Source organism: Thunnus thynnus, chromosome 10, assembly GCF_963924715.1.
Source record: "Thunnus thynnus chromosome 10, fThuThy2.1, whole genome shotgun sequence".
NCBI lineage: Eukaryota > Metazoa > Chordata > Actinopteri > Scombriformes > Scombridae > Thunnus > Thunnus thynnus.
Window position 1 is genome coordinate 3,056,390 of NC_089526.1, and position 12,261 is coordinate 3,068,650.

A 12,261-nucleotide genomic window follows, 5' to 3' on the forward strand; every position below is an offset into this window, starting at 1 on the left:
ATGAGTCCGTGTGAAACTGGACAGATGAGAAGAAACTCTCTCTCTCAACAGTCTTAGGCTGCATTTACACTACATGCCTTGATGCCTATATCCGATTTTTCTGACCGCTTGTTTACATCTACGTATACAAGCTTAACATTTGAAACAACTCGCATGTGTAAACGACGACGTGAAAATAACATTATACGTCATTAAAATGCGAAAAAGTATAAGACAGTCGCATTTTCAGTGACGTGAATATCCGATCTGTCCGTTTAGATGACAGTCGCATCGGCAGATATCCGATTACTATCAGATTTATTTCCACATATGTTTTAGGCTCGAAACGGATCTGAGAATATGTGATTCCATGTGCTTTTTCTCCTGTTTACACATTCATAATACATATCTGATCTGTGCCACACGGAGGCAAAAATGGTGGCCCAAGTGACCAAAGTGTATCAAGAGAAAGACTGCTGTAATCAAAACTCAATATGATGGTGTTTTTGATGCATAAATGTCATATTTTTGTTGGTATTCCTAATAGAAGCACTAGTAATAAGTCATAGTAATAATAATAATAAGTGCAGCAAACATCCTGTTTCCAGTAAGCAGATTTTGTGCCACTGGTTTCTGTTATTTGTTGCGTAAAACCACAATAATCTGTTTGTTTGTTTTTGTTTTTTTTAAAGAAATCCAATTTCAGCTTGGTTAACAGGTGGGAACATTGGTTCAGTTTTCATACCGTCACCTCTCACAGCAGATTAACCTCCAATCCGTTTATCTGCGCCCGTCCTCACACCGCAGCTGCGTAATCCTGTGTATAGACAGAAGATGTTGTTGACACATTGCGGCGGGGCGGTGAGTTCGGGTCGGTCACAGGCTGATAAGAGCTTCTTAAAGGAGGATCTCTTTTTATCAAGGCCTGTCCAGATTCATTTTAGTCAGATGCTGTATGTTTGTGTATCTATAAATACTTGACCAGGAGTGAGATACTTCATTATTAATCATAAAAAGTCAAGTAAAACCCCTCCGAGTAGAATAATGCTCCTTTATTCTCACTTCACAGCAGAGCAGCAACTCTAGAAATACCTGTTTTTATCCATGCTGGCAGTGTGATGTTACTCTGTTTGGCACATTTATGTTCAGAATGAACTGTAATCACTTTGATGATCCTCTGAAATTGTGACCCGATGGCCTCTAGAGGGGAAAGTCAATTTATCCAATACTCAAAACTAATGACATCCCTTTACTTAGTGTTAAATGCTAATTAGCAAATGTTAGCATAAAACCTAGAGGTTTTCATGGGTCTATTCAGTGCCGAGAAAATGAGAAAAAGGGGAATTTGAATCTCACACACATTAAATTGGTTAGAAGATTATTATCCCCAGTCTGTCACTGTGGTGACATGCATGTAAGTAACTGGTTTACAGTCAACATTCCCCAGTAAGATGACAAACCTGGTTACTGTAATCGTGGTAGAGGATTAGAGAAACCTTTTATTCCTCAGGTGGATTTCTCTGTCATGTATAACTGGGTTCCTGATCTACTTTGTACACATGTGCGTAACTAAAGACCGCAGACATCGGAGCAGCTGGTTGAAATGAGAGGTAATAGACCCAAACACAAGTGTAAATAATAAGACTAACGATTGTTCCGTTCAGTTGTTCCAGTAAACCATGTCAGTGAGTGAGCTTGCACAATAGCAGAGTCCTGGATCCGGCTCCTGATTGGAAAAGATCCATCCTTAATTAAGCAAAGCAAAGTTTATTTATATGGCAACTTTCACAGACGGCAGCCACAAAGTGCTTCTTAGTCAAAGAAATCAAACCAAATCAAATCAAAATAAAATAAATAAAAACACCAGATAAAATATACAAAGAGAACAGACATAATTAAAAACATAAAAATACCACATGCGACCCAAAGGCCTGTCTGATCAGATGAGTTTTTAGCTGCTTTTTAAAAGAGTCCACAGTATCCAAGGACCTGAAGGCTGCCGGCTGGAAGTATGATCTCCCCGAATCTTAAAATGTGTATGTGGTACACTTAGAAAGCTCTGGGTGCAGGATCTCAGAGCTCAGTTTGTGGTGTTGGGGTGCAGAAGGTCTGTAATGTTCTGTGAAAGCCATGTAGGGCTCTATAAGTGAGCACCAACATTTTAAAATGAATTGTAAAATGAACTGGAAGCCAGTGCAGAGAGGTGAAAATAGGAGTAATATGTGGCAGAGAAAAAGAGAATTACAGTCGTCTGAATGTGATGAAATAAAAGCACGTATGAACATTTCCGTTTCACTTCTTGACACAACAGACTGGAGTTTGCACCTGTGATTGTCCTGCTTTGACAAGTCAAAATGTCTGCTGTGAAGAGGTCAGATTACAAGAGTGAAGCATCCTTGTATGATAATTGCATCCGAAGTTCAGTTAAAACTGAAACTAACACAAATCAGCATTTAGAAGCCAAATAAATCATTTTCTACTGCTGAACATTTGACTGTTAAATTCAAACATCCGCTCTGAGAGAAAGCTCCGTCTGCTCCGTCTGTACTCTCACTGTGCTGTCAGTCTGCTCTGATGACTCCAAAAACAACTCAAAACAATTAATTGATTATCAAAATAGTTAATGTTCTGTTATTAACTAATGGACTTATCTCTGCAGCTGTAGATCACACTGCCTTTATCACTGTAGTTGGTTACAGAACGTTTTATTCTTGGTGCAAGAGGTGAAAACAAGACTTATCTTTATATAAATTAGCTTGAAGCATATATTGGAATTAGTTGCTATGACTTCACATTTGTTCTGAGAACATTATTATTATATTATATTGGTTTATTTCTGCTTATTTGCAGCTGCTCGTCGTTCTCACAGGTCTGTTTAGGGGTTGACCAGGTAAACCACATGTTGGATCAGGTTTAATTATCCTCAGGTTCGCTTTGGAGACTTTAGTTCAGGAAGGTTTTCTATCGTATCCAATATTTTGGACCCATGACGACTCTAGTTCTTAGTCCTCATGCAACTTGGAAAAACTTGAAAAATGTGTCCATGATAAATAAATGATGATATATCTGCACTAGATCAATTAGTAGAGATTTGTTTTCACCTTTTTAAAGTTAAGAGTCTTTGCATTGATCAGTCCCAGAGAACCAGTTTTATTACATTTTAGAAGTTTAGTTCTCTTTCTGTCTTTTATAAAATGAGAGCAGCAGCAGTTTAAACTCAGAAATGTACAGAAGAGAAAAGACCAAGAACAATGACGCTGCCTCATCCTCGACAGCATCTGCCCTCACATTACCTCCTCAGGATAAATGGGTGTCCTTGTTTTTGCGGCTGCTGTTGACAACCCACACAAACGCTCTTACTCTCTGTCATCGCCGCCGCTTTCTCCATTTGTCTTCTGACTCATTGCTTCCTTTCCTCTCCGGGCGTCCCAGTGTGGTGCTGCTGGAGGTTTCAAACGCAGGTCAAAAGTTTCTGTGATAGTAGAGCTGGATTTTCACTTTGTTTATAGGCAACAGTAGATGTTTTTCACACAGAGAAACCTTCCTGATCCTCTCTGGTCTTATTAACTTGTCGCACTTGCTGCACAATTATTAAAATTTCACACCATCATTAATATCAATGGACTAATGATTTTCACTCACACACTTTACGAACATGATGACACCCGAGTTACTGTGGCATTTAGGGCCCGACAGACTCTGGATTTTTGGGGCTGATGCTAATACCGATATTAGAGAGTTATATCAATATATTGGCTGATAATCTTATATGTACATAAACACACATTTATTGCAATGATCCCTGAAATGTGGTTATGAAACACTTAATGGAGGTCTGATATTTTACAGTTTAACAATAAACTTTATTGTATAAAACAACGTCAGTGAGCTCAGACAGTAAACATCACTGGGAATTTAATCATTATAAATTACTATGAATAAAAAAAAACACATGAAACAAACAAAACATGTATAAACAGAAGGGTCAAAAAGTCTGAGACCATTTGAATAGGAAAGTGGTCTCAGAGTTTTTGACCCTTCTGTTTATATCAAACTAAAAAAAAAAGTGAAGAGTTTATCTGTTAGTTAATAAATGCTGCAGCTTCTCAAGACCAAGAAAAGTCTCGTCTGTTGCTTCCCAGACTGCTGGAAAAGTGAAGGGGGTTAGCTCCGTAGTTAGCGACAGCAGGTTAGCCTGACTAGGCTCACTTAAGGTGGACTGACCTTTAAGGTGGACCATCTATTCTCATTTCAGCTGCTTCTAAACAGAGACGTGCTGAACTGATGAGCCTCTGGACGTAGGGGAAACACTGCGACATATTGACGGCAACAGATGTGTAATTTCAGGATGTCTGCTCGCTTTTTGAGATGTTTTCATTTTCCTGAAACTTAAAAGAATAGTTTGACTTTTTTGGGAAATTTCACTTTCTTGTAGAGAGTTAAGTGTGAAGATATTTACATCACATGTCTGTTCAGAGGATATGAAGCTGGAGCCATGAGGTGCTTAGCTTAGCTTAGTTTAGCTTAGCTTAGCATGAAGACTGGAAGCAGGGGAAAACAGCTAGCATGTCTTTCTGAAGTTCAACACTTACAAACATTTCTAAAGCTGATATATCTTGTTGGTTTAATCCACGTTAGAGTTGCAACGATTAGTCCACTGAAAATATACAGCCAACGATTGTGATAATTCTGTTCTTCTATGTCAGTAAACTGAATATCTGTGTTGTTGACTGTTGGTCGGGACAAAAAGAAAATATATTTTAGTTGCATCTTGGACTTTTGGAAATAATGACATTAACAATAACATTTTTCACCACTTTCTAACATTTTATGGACCAAACAACCAATCAATGAATGAAGAAAATAATTGAACAAATTAATTGAAGATGAAATTAATTGTTACTTGCAGCCCTAACTGTTTACAGTTCTAAATTTTAATGCTTTTCTTTCTCACACTTGACATTTAAAGACGTAACTATTGACTGATAAATTATAATGGGCATCTTCACCAAAACGATTAATCGAGAAAATGATCAGCAGATTAATAGATAATGAAAATAACTGTTAGTTGCCGCCCAAGAAATAATAAAAACCCACAACTCTTCATAAAATCACACATGAAATAAACAAACAAGCTGAAACGTCTTCCTTAATGAACTCTGGTGTTGCTGATAGGTGTCACATCTCTACTTAACATATGAGTGGTATCGATCAGCATATTTCCCAAAATGTTGAACTATTCCTTTAGTTGGAGCTGTGTCAGAAAGTTATAATGACGCCTAGAGAAGAGCTGAGACAAGACTAATAGAAATACAAGAATGAGGAACTTGTGTAAAATCAATCATAACGTTTAATTTATAGACTTTGAGATTCTTTTATTGACGTTCAGCAACCTGACTGAGGAAGACGAGCATCAATGTGGCTGCTTTAATACCACAACTCTGCAGAGAACGACCTTGAGAACGGACAGTTGATCAAATTCATGACATGTCAGCACTGTTTTAGCACCTGCAAGTAAACTGAATGTGTTGTGGGAAACATTTTTGGCCCAGCATCATCACCAGTCAATTTTTAGAAAGTCGCTGGAAGGAACTGAGTCACAGAGGTGCGTTTAGTTTCCTTTTATAACTGACTCAGGTTAACAACCTCTGTCCTCTTGTGCTAAAAGTCAAGTTATTCAAAGTGACATCTCTCTTTGTTTTTTCCTCCCTGTGCTCTAAACCTCTGTCTCGCCTGTTACGGTGAAGAAACCTTTTATCTGCAGAGGTTTTTCTTGTTTTTTGGGGGGTTTAATCTGACTCTGCTGTCCTGGCAGTAAATGACTGGACCTTGAAAGCTGTCGGCGCTCCTAATGAATTAATCATCGGGTTTATCTAAAGCCGCTGCTGTCCCTGTAACCTAAGGTAGCACAGCCAGTCGTCTGGACCGCATTAACATTCAAAACAACAAACTCCAGCTGAGCGTAACCAAAACTCCCCGCGTACAGAAATAGCCTTTCATTCTCTCTCTCTCTGATTCGTATGCAGCATTTCCTCATCATTGGTAAATAATACAGTCAGGGTCATATTTCTGTAGCAGATTAAAACAGATGAATATAAATTTGCTTATGATTAAATATATAATTTACCTTTTTTCCCTTTTGATCATGGTAACATTTATATTTTGGGGTTTTAGACTTTTGGTTGGACACAAATTTAAAGATGTCAACTTTGACTCTAAGTGACTTTCACAATTTTCTATTTTAAACAAATAGTCAAAAAAATAATTGACAGATTGATACTTGAAATAATAGTTTGTGTAATGCTTATAGTTGCAACGAATAGTCGATTAATCCATCAATTAGCTGCCAACTATTAAATTATGTGACAACTATGTTGATAATCGATTAATGGTTTGAATTCAGTTTTTAAGAAAGAAATGTCCAGATGTCTTGGAAATGAAACTCTCTTTATCATTTGTGTTTACATGTTCTGTTATTGGTTTTTATTGGTTATTGGTAAGCCCTGATGTCGCTCTCTTGCTGAAATGCTTATTTTACTGAGCTAGAAGCCTCATAGAGCTGCAACTATTAGTCAGTTAATCCATTAGCTGCCAACTATTAAATTAATTACCACCTATTTTGACAATAGATTAATAGTTTGGAGTAATTTTTTGAGATAAAAAATGTCCAGATTCTCTGATTCCAGCTTCTCAAATGTGAATATTTTCTGGTTTCTTTGACAGTAAACTGAATATTTTTGAGTTGTGGACAAAATGAGACATTTAAAGACGTCACCTTAGGCGCCTCCTATAAAAGATAATTCATCTCAAGAGACTTCCTGCTTTAATTTTAAAGAAACTAACTGTAACCCAGAGAGTATCGTTGACTTAGAGGCACACAATTCAACATATATGAAAAACTGTGATTTCAAGTATAGATGAATAATAAATAATAATTTTCTTGTCTTTAAATGAAGCAGGTCTTTAAAGGAAATGTCTCTGTAAGTCAAACATCTGCTTTTAAACAGCTAACTAGAAGTCGTCTCTGCTTTCTTTATAATTAAGCACCAAATTACCTATTTTTCTTTTCAGGAAGCTTTCAGGAAATTTTTAGGAAATTACAGACGTTTACAACAAAGCATTACAGTGAGTCGCAGCACTACGAGCAGCTCGTCCAAGACGACTTTGTGGATCAAAAGGCTGATGAATGATGTATGAAATGTTTTAGCCCTGACCTGGCTCGGTTTAGCCTACATCTGTTCGTGCGAGAGGCCACAGCTGGACGACTGCTGGTTGTTCTCTTAGATGACACAGCAGCTGGTGAAGGTTCGGTCCACACAGACTGATACTGGCACAGAGTCCAGTCCACCACTAGCCAGCTGGCTGACGAACTCTAATCTGTCCCCAAGGTGGGAAGTTGACACCAAATTAACAACCTAATACTAATAAATTATTGCTCCTGACTGAAGTTTATCTCCTAGCAGCCGGTTTTATATTTACCTGTACACCTGTCGTCAGACTGTTGAATGGCTGAAGCTGTATGGAGTCACAGTAAATACAATATTTATACCGTTTCACCACAATACTGCCTTACAGATGTCTATACCTGCATACTAAATAATGAACATCGTCAATTAATAGCCTTAAACACCTTCCCTGATCACCTGAATTACCTTCACTTACACTTAAATACACTTTAATTATAATAAAATTACCTTCAATTACACTTAAATTTACAGTTAATCTTTAAAGGATTCTAGAAATATCTCATGTTAGCATGAAAGACGTGACACAGAAGCAGAGAGCTGCATTTTCTTGCATTGTAAATCCCGCCGAGATCAGACTTAATTGTCTTAATTGTCTCATAATTGACTTCATTTCCGGAGCTCAGTAATTAGGGCTCAACTCGGAAATTACACCCATAATTAGTGTAGTATTTAAAGTTTACAATGATCTTTACATTAGCCGGTTTATTTCTGTGTGTTTGGACGTGTGCATTTGATTAGCTCAGGATCTGAATATAAGGGAAATAAAATCAGAGAATGTTTGACATTCTTACTTGATAAATGAATGTAAAGGTTATTAATTATCAGAATAGTTGCTGATTAATTTTCTGAAGTTTAACTAATTGATTAATTGACAAATCATCGCAGCTCTAGTTCTATGAAATACAACTGAATAGAGCTGCAACGATTAGTAGATTAATCACTGTGGGATCGACAGAAAATTAATCGCCAACTATTTTGATAATCAATTTATTGTTTTGAGTCATTTTTTAAAGAAAAAATGCCAAAATTCTTAAGTATGAATATTTTCTGGTTTCTTTAGTCTTCTTCTATGTTTGTATATGTGTTTGTAATATGTGGACTGTTGGTCAGGACAAAACAAGACGTTTTATGTTGCATCTTTTTTTAATTTATTAATTAATTAATTTTTTATCTATTTTATTTTACACGAACATAAAACACATATACAATACTCACACACACAAAAAACATAACTTGCATCACAAACAAAAACAACAGACAGACCACATATATAAACACAAACATACATATATGTACATACCTGTTTGTTTGATTGATTTATTGAACAGGACAGTGTGCAGCATTAAGCATAAATGATTCACTGCACCAAAGTTAGCTTGAAGCTAATTTGCATCTGTAGTCCATTACAATCAAAACATACAACAGCACAACAACAAACAGTACAAAGCAAACAAACAAACAAAAAAAAACAACAAAGAACACAGCATGCAAAATACAAAGCTACACACAACAGCACATCACATACACCCACAATGTCAATTAAAAAATTAATAATGTAATGTTTTTCAAGCACTTTATGTAATTGTGGTACAAAAACACTTTAACAGCAATTTAAATGAAATACATCATTCTATAGAAGGAACTAAATCATAGAGAATAAATAAAGCCAGATAATACGCTTAAATCTTACTGATCAACAGTGATCAACATTTTTCACCATTTTACAAACCAAACAACTAATCAATAATGAAAATAATCATCAGTTGCAGCCCTAGAGTATATATATGTAGGAAGCTGGAACCGGAAAAATGACTGTAATAATTATGGATTATCAGAATAGTTGCTGATTAATTTTCTGAGGCTGGACTGATGTAACTCTCTGCTTGTCTTTGTTCATGTCATTGCTGAATATTTCACTGCAGAGCAAAGAAATCTCAGTCATCCTGTCGTATGTTCTGTTCATTTTCAGCCTCTTTCATCCCACTCTGTCTCGTTGTGATTACTGGTTTGGGAACCTCCAGCCTGTATTTATGCCGCTCTCTGGTTCTCCTGAGCCTTTTTGCTCCTCGTGGCCTCGTCTGTGTGCTGATGGGAGCCGGTTTGCCCAGTTTTTGTCTCAGCGGTGGGCAACACGCCCTCGCTAACAGGGCTGACATGTCAGCGGCCCCTCTGTCCTCTCCAGGGCTTTCAGCAGCAGCACTCTTGACTCTCCGGGTTATTAGTGTGCAGATCACTGGGGAGCCCGGTCCAGGCTGCGCTGGCATCTGCCGGCTAATTAGCATCGTTTCTGGCTCTGTGTTTTTTTTTTTTGCAGAAGAGCAGAGAAGCGAGGGTGTAATCACACCTACGCTTTGTTTTCTTTGTGTTGTGGTCGACTTAGTTGTGGGGTTTCTTCAGTGGCAGCCCACTATTACAAACAAACAAACAAACAAACAAACAAGTGCTTGTGGACAAAAGTGACAACATGGACTCAGAAGTGGTTTGTTTATTGGACAACTTTCATCTCATGAAGGCTGGAAAGTTTGGTAATCAACAAGTTTGATAGACTTTTCTGTTCATTTTAAAATAATTGATTGTATTAGTGAAAGGATCAGTCAGTCAGTTGATTAGCTGATGACTGAATGAAATGACTGATAATTCATTTATTGTTTAAATCACTTGTTGAGCAAAAACTTTTCTCTTGTTAAAATGTGACAATTTTTTTTTTTACTATTTTCTGACATTTTATAGACAAAACAATCGATTATCAACAAAATAAAAATGAGCATTTGTGCACACTACAGTTGTTATCACGGTGATCCAGGCCTACAATGATGTTTAGCTGTTGTTGACATTTTGAGAAGTTAATAGGACTCTTATGTTTTGGTTTGTGGTGGCGGTGTATTAGATGACATTATTGTTAGATACTATCTGTCCTCCTGTTTACGGTTGAAAACCCAACCTGCTGCGGTGGATCAGTTATTCTACTCTTAGCAGAGTAGAATAAGAAAAACAGCAGAGAGAGAGAACACAAGTCAACAGTCAACCTCAGCAGCTTTAATAAATAATAGATAAAGAAGAAGAAGATGAAGAAGAATAAGAGAAGAGAAGGAATAAACTTCACCTGTGGGCTGGTTTCTCTCTCATCCTTCAGGCTTCAGTGTGTTTTCTATGTTTCACTGTGAACATCATCATGCATGTGAGCGTCACAGCTCTGCACTCGACCCTCAGGGCTCCCCGGAGAGCTCCAACACCCTTCCATCTCTATCATCGGTGACCTTTGACCTCCTCTGTTATGCTGTAGTGATAACGGATGGAGGGGAGAGGAGGTGGGGGGGAGGATGGGTGAGTGGGCGCTGCCAATGAGCTCTGCTGCCATCTGGGTCAAACATGCTGGTATTTCCTCTTCAGTCTCATAATTGTACTCTCTCTGGAAGGCTTCAGAAGGGGAGTCATTCAAACTGTGACTTTATTTATACGGAAAACACAAACAGAAAGCAAACAAAGAGGATGTAAAAGCTTGTTAAATGTTCAGGACTTTGTATTTTGTGGCTTCAGAGAAGAGATGATGAGCGATGAAGACCTTCGACTCCAAACAAACACTGACAGTTGATGCGTTTACAGTCATTTCCTCATAGAAGATAAAGTGATCTCTTGGTCTCTTTTTATCTTTGTTTTAGTTGGTGTGGCAGAAACTGGACTTGTTTACTTTGAGTGATTTTTCACAACTTTTCTGCTCATTAGCTGACTAGTTTTCAAACACTTTAAATCTCAGCATTTGTATTTTATTTGTCAGGTATTTACTGTAATAAAACAGACATTCCTCTCTGGTTGTTTTATCCATCGGCGGTTTTCTTCATTGATTTTCTAGACAGTATACCAACTAACAGTTGCCAATTATTGATCGTTTTATTTGTCAAGTGTGAGAGAATGTGCGTTATAATTTCTTAAAGTTCTAGCTGACGTCTTCAAATGTCTTGTTTTGTCAGATCAACAGTCTGAAATCCAAAGATATTCAGTTTACTGTCATGTATGACATAGTTACAATCCACTAATTGTTGCAGCTTTACGCAATAAGAAATTACATATAGCATGACCACATTTTCCATTTGTTCCATATAATGAGAAATAAATTATATTTATTTGATCCTAGAATTAAATGTAATTGACGATGAAAGAAACTGATGCTTCATGCACGTAAAGCCGACATCACGCTGCAGCTATAAGTGACTTTTTAAAAAAAAAAAAAAAAAACTCAACATGTGACAAAGATCAGACGTCCTGCGTGACATCACATCTAAAGCACTTAGATATGGTCTGTAAAATCAGGTCATGTGGCACGCAGCCATGTGACGAGTCTGGATGTTTAACATGTTTTATCATCAACCTGAGACCTGTTGTGGTGCTTCTGGCGGTTCGACTGGTTCAGTAGAAGAACAAAGTCAGACACTAGAACCAAAATGTTCTGGAAAGAGGTGAAAGAAGCGTAACAGATGAAGTAGCAGTTTATTGTTTTAGAGAGGCTGGGGGGTTCAATATCTAACGGTTTTACTTGCTTATACAAGTACAGCATCATGATCTCAAACATGAGTAGAAATGGGATTCACATCTGGCATAAAAGATTCAAACTGCATCTTATTTTTTAATTAAGTGATAAACAGGAGTTCATTATAAGGAACATTTTGCTAGAAGGAAGGAAAAGGTTCTGACTTCTAATTGGACACCAGTAGTGATCCCTGGAGTCATTTCATATTCCTGAAAGCTTTACTAGATATCCTGCTTATTTATTAATGTCTGCTCCTGATGATTTATGTAGAACTCATGTTGCAGAGATGTAGAGGTATTTGCTTTTAGTGTGAAAACATGAAATGTATGAATTCTAGTTTGTCAGCAGAACACGGAAAGCCTTGGAGTTCTTATTTATTATTACATGTAGGGGGATTATTTAACACCAGCAGGTTGTAGCAGCTGCTGTCAGGCTGCAACATACTGAGCGTCTTGGTTTCTGAAGCCAGACGAACCTCAGTGAGCTCGACTCCTCGCCGGCGGTGTTCAG

General features: G+C 37.4%; 1 protein-coding gene across 2 annotated transcripts in view; it reads left to right on the forward strand.

Moving 5' to 3' along the window:
* plekhf2 (pleckstrin homology domain containing, family F (with FYVE domain) member 2) overlaps positions 1–12,261 on the forward strand; it is a 39,933-nt gene that overhangs the window by 20,065 nt on the left and 7,607 nt on the right. The gene's annotated exons all lie outside the window — the stretch shown is intronic.